Raw genomic sequence first — 5,615 nt, 5'->3', positions numbered from 1 at the left:
AAGCCATATTACTGAGAAGCTATGTGCATGTCATGGTTGTAGAAAAGATTCAAGCAGAAGTCACACATTCAGCATGAGTTTATTGCCTCATCACTGGCATGAATATGGTATAGGTTTATTATATTCAAATCCATCCTTAATAAAACAAACCAGACAACTCATCCTGGAGAGAATTCTGTAAGTATGAAAGCACCTTCCCTTAGTAAATGTCAGGAATATATTCTAGAAGAAATCTTATGAAAACAGTAAATGTGGAAGGCCTTCAGTCAGAGCCCACCCCTTAAAGAGATCATGCTTGAGAAAGACCCTGTAAATATGGTGAATATGGAGCCATCACCCACACCTCATCCCTTTATAAATGCCAGAGAACTTCTACTAGTTAGAATCTGAGAAAATATTGAATGTGGGAAACTTTTGCATATATTCTACTCTTGCATATCAGAGAGTTTATATGACAGAAATTCTTTAAATTTGGTAAAATGGAAAAAACCTCTGTATTTCTTCATCTCAGAAAGTCTTAGAGCTTAAATAAAGGTAAGGAAGTTCCTTTCAAACTTGGTATTCAGTTTTTAGAAAAAAGGTTAAAAGGAACTGAACTGAGAAGTCACTTTGATGATTTTCTATTTGGTAGGACCTTTTGTATGACTGAACTCATTCTCTGACTTACCATCCTGTTATTTCTGCCATGGGGTATTATTGTTGAGAAAGGAGAATGGGAGCCACCAGCAATCCAATCATAATTTATTTGTTATGCTGGGGACCTATTCAAGGGCCCCATGAATGCTAAGCAAATGCCTACTATCTCTGTGCTATACACCTAGATTCCCCAGCTATATTTTAGAGCTAAAGAAACTGATCTTCAGAAAGTGCCATGCCTTGGCCTGAGCCTGATACCTGTCTAGGCTGGGGCTTCTCCCTCATGTTTCTAGCTATAGAAATTTGGGGATGGAGAGGCAGAAGTCCTTCACTATCCAATGCCCTCATGGACGGATTTCTCTCTAGCATGTTACTTTTTTTTTTTTAAACCATGGAGCAGTGAACATAAGAAAAAAAAATCCCCCAATTTCATGCTATTATATTAGAATTTTTGAAATAAAACCTTTAAAGTTACTAAAATATAGGTATTATTTAAAAGATAAAACCTTCAAAAACATTATTCTCAATGAGAGAAGATAATATGAGTGACCATATTATATAGTTAGAGTTATAGGAACTATCCAGAAGAGACTTAATCTTCAGGTACCCTCGTAGTGGCAAGTGAGAATAGCCACAGACATCCCATGGGGAAAAATGTTCCACAACTGATTCTTGTAAATATTAAACAATTTGGTAACTTTCCTAAAAGTTGTTCAGTTGTTGACTTAAAATGGGTAAAGTTGATGGTATGTAAATTATACCTCAATAAAATTGTTTTTCTTTAACCCAACATGCAGATATACCAAAGACTGCTGAAGGAATTTTCTATTATTTCTGTTACTTCAAGCTGTCTGTGCATCTTTGTTATCACTTTCTATTTTCTTTGGTAGTTACCTTTAAACTTACTGAGTCAGGTTATTTTAAAAATTCAGATTCCTTGCTTTGCAACTTAGATGAAAAAATTAAGACAAGGGGTATCTTTACAGTTTACATTAGTTTGTCATAGGACAGTCATTCAAGCATTTAAAATCTAAATGAATTTGGGCACTGCTGACTTATGCTGGCTTATGGTTTGAAGCTAGCCTAGGCAGGAATGTCTATGACACTTGTATCTCCAATTAACCACCAAAAGCTGAAAGTGGTGCTGTAAGCTCAACTGGCAGAGCACCAGTTTTAAGTGAAAAAAGCTAAGCGACAGCTCCCAGGCCTTGAGTACTAGCTCTAGTACCCATTCCCTCTCCCCAACAAAAGCCAAATGAAGCTGAGCCCTGGTAGCTCACACCTGTAATCCTAGCTCTTCAGGCTGAAATTGGAGGAATGCAGTTTGACTCTCACCTAGGCAGAAAAGTCCATGAGACTTCTCTCTAGTTTACTAGTAGAAAGCCAGTAATAGAAATGTGACTCAAGTGATAGAGAATCAGCCTTGAAAGCAAAAAGCCAAGCAAGAGAACAATATCCTGAGTTCAAACCCCAGTAGCAGCACCAAAGGAAAAAAAGGAAAGAAGGAAGGAGGGAAGAAAGGAAGAAAAGAAAAGAAAGAAAAAGGCCAAATAAAGCTGAGACCAGAATTCAGTTCATTCCAAGAAGCTTAATCTAAAGGCCAAGGGAGAGGATAGAACACTTGTTGGATATAAGCAGTTAAAGATAGAAGCAATTGTACAGTTGAGGTTAGGATATCATTCTTACAGCCTAAAAAAAAAAAAAAATCTTCTTCCCAAAGAGCCAAGCTTCACAAGAGCAGAAATAGCAAATGCTGCACAACGGAAACAGCTTCAAATGCCAACACCATGGCATCCTACTTCTTTGGAGTTGACTTGGTTTTTTTTGAAATTGTTTTTCTGCTCTTTCTTTGCTTTTCTATGGTCATGGCTCAGTTTTCTAATAGTGTTAAGTGTATTTGAGGGACTGAAAGTCTTTGTGACAAGAAATCCACTTGAATTTGCCAGCTTTCCAATAAAGACTCCCAATCTGACTTCTCAAAATGTGGCTTCTCTGTTTCTCATGATCAAGTTTCCATACAACTCTCTTCTGTGCCCCCTCCTGGTTAGCTGTTCTCTTCAGTTTGAGTCCGTTGGTGTCCCCCCTCCATTCCAAATCCTTTGTAGTGCCACAAGGTGCATTCTCGTGCCTCAGCGTGGTGTTTAAAGGCCTCTTCAATCTGCTCTAACCTGTTGGTCCTGACACAAACCTTTATTGTTAACAAACTGGCTTGCTTACCATAATTCAGACATTGCCCTTTCCACTCTGCAAACCTTTGCTCAAGTGATTCCATCAGTCTTTATGGCCCTCACCACCTACCCTAAGCCTAGATAATCTTCTGGCACCTAGAATAAGAGCTCCTTCCAAAGGGAAATGTTTTTGCTTGCTGAGATGCAATTACTTGCTAATTTTTTTTAAACCACTTCTGGGGCTTGAACTAAGGGCCTGGGCACTGTCCTTGGGTTTTTTCAAGGCTAGAACTCTACCACTTGAGCCACAGCTGCACTCTTAGCTTTTTCTATGTATGTGGTACCAGGAATCAAACCCCAGTTTAGGGTTCAAACCCTGGTCTAGAGTGCATGCTAGGCAAACCTACCACTAGGCCAAACTCCTGGTCCTAAAGTTTTAAAAAATAACTTTTGTCACCGACAATATATTTCTGTTACAAATCTAATCACTTCCCTATCTCCTAACTCAGTATCAGTTCTTATAAGCCATGCCTTATACTTCCTATGGGAAGTGAGGACATAACAGGTACTCACTGACCATGGATTAATGTGAAAATTACATTTGTACTCAATGAAAGACTTTCTAGAAATTCAAACTCAAGGCTGGGCTTGGTGGCTCATGCCTGTAATCCTAGCTATACAGGAGGCTGAGATCTGAGGATCAAGGTTCATAGCCAGCGGGAACACTAAAGACCAGGAGACTCTTATCTCCAGTTAATCTCTAGAAAATGGGAAGTGGGGCTGTGTCTCCAGGCGAAGGGCAGTAGCCTTCAGCTGAAGACCTCAGGGACAATGCCCAAGCCCAGGGGCAGAGAGGTAGTCTTGAGCTGAAGAGCCCAGGGACAGCACCCAGGCCCAGAGTGAAAGCCCCATGACCCACTAAAAAAAAAAAAAAGAAAAGAAAAAAAAGGAAATTCAAACTCATATTTCCTTAGAAAAAAATATATAAAGTTGTTCTCTGCATTTCTTTCATTTTCTCTTTTCTTGGTACTATTTAAAACCACAACAAAGTCTCTAGGCTGGCCTCGGCCTCTATGCACCATGTCAAATCCCTTTGGTTATTTTTGAAATTCATATCTAGATTAGCACTGTTCCATCCTCTGTGTGTGTGCGTATGTACACCAGTACTGGGGCTTGAGTGCAGGGGTTTGGAACTGTCCCTAAGCTTTTTCTCTTGAGGCTTGTGCTTTACCAGTGAAGTATCAGTGCCACTGCAAGCATTTTGGTAATTGGTTGGAGATAAGAGTCTCACAGACTTTTCTGCTTATTCTAGTTTTGAGCTGAGATATTTAAATATCAGACTTCTAAGTAACTAGACTATAGGCATGAGCCACCTGTGCTCAGCCTGACAGGAGGATTTTACTGTAGATAGAATAATTCATCTTGAAGATGTCAATCAGCCTTTCCTCCCAAATTTGGATCTATCAATCAAGGGACAAGGATGGAGGATTTAAATGGACCCCACAGGAACCTTCACTACCCAGGATCCAGGTGATTAGTCATGGAGGAATACCCCACATTTCAATAGCAGAGGCCAACACTGTGCCCCTAACAGATTGCCACTTCTGGGGGTTCAACAAGCTGATTGGTTGTAGGTTGATTACACTGGACCAGTTCTATCACTTGAGAAAAGGCTCAGCACTTTTTTTCTTGTTGGGACAGATACTTTTATATGGATTTCTCAGTCCTGTTTACAATTATTTCTACCAAAACAACTATCTATGACATCCTGAACACTTTGTGTTAACAGCATTTTATGCATGGTTTCCGACTTAGGAGCTCTTGCCACTAGGAAGGAAATGTGGCAACCAGTCCTAAGATTTACTGGTTGTGTTGGCTTGACAACTGGGGGTATTCAGTTTCTTTTAAGGTAGTCACTTTGAGATCCAAAAACTCTACAGAAAATGAAAATCATCATCAAAAGAGGGAGGAATGAAATATGTGCTTAAACAAAATAAAAGGAAAAAGGACAGAGAGATGAAATAAGTCTAGGTGATCTTTGCCTCCAGTTTATCACCATTTTTCTCCTAATATTTGAAATTTTTAAATATTAAATTTAAAAGTCGAAGGAATCTGGGTAGGGTTCTAACCTCTTGGTAGATAACTGGGTTATTCTTTCTTCTGTGCCTCTAATATGTGAATCTTCTGAACACCCTATGCCAAAGGAAGGAAGAAGGAAAGAACGAAAAAGAGAAAAAGGAAAAGGGAGAGAAAGAAGAAAAGATAAAGAAAAAAAGAAGGTAAGAGAAGGAAAAGGAAAATGGAAGGGAGGGGGAGAGAGAGAGAGGTGGCTAGAGCTTGCAAGGTGAGTAAAAACATGCTGGCTTAGGTTGTGACTAGGTGTGGGCGGGCAAAAGGTGAAACAGGATGAATTCACGAATGCACGTGGAATCTAAGGGAGTTTAACTTCTTCGCCTTGAAAACGCTGTTGGTATGAACTTCCCAGCCTCTGGTCGGTCTTACCCAGCGGTGTGGGGCCGGGGTTGCAGCGGGGATGACTGACGCGCCCTCAGGAGGCGGGCCCCGCCCCTGCTTTCGCGCAGCCCCGCCCCCCGCCCACAGCCCCGCCCACAGCCCTGATCCTGGGTCCTCCCGTGAGGTCCCCTGTGGCCTGTCCGCGGCGTCGCCTGATTCACCCTACGCCACGGCCCTCCTGGACAATCTCCCAGCTTCGGCCCGCACCGCAGCGTGGCCCTCACGTCTTGGGCGTGCAGAGGCCGCCTGAGGCCAGGCATTTGAGGAGGCGCAGTCGCGTCAGGCGGTAGGGAGGGC

Source organism: Megascapheus bottae, chromosome 7 (genome assembly GCF_031878675.1).
Source record: "Megascapheus bottae isolate mThoBot1 chromosome 7, mThoBot2.hap1, whole genome shotgun sequence".
Taxonomy (NCBI): domain Eukaryota; kingdom Metazoa; phylum Chordata; class Mammalia; order Rodentia; family Geomyidae; genus Megascapheus; species Megascapheus bottae.
This window is presented reverse-complemented; position numbering follows the sequence as displayed.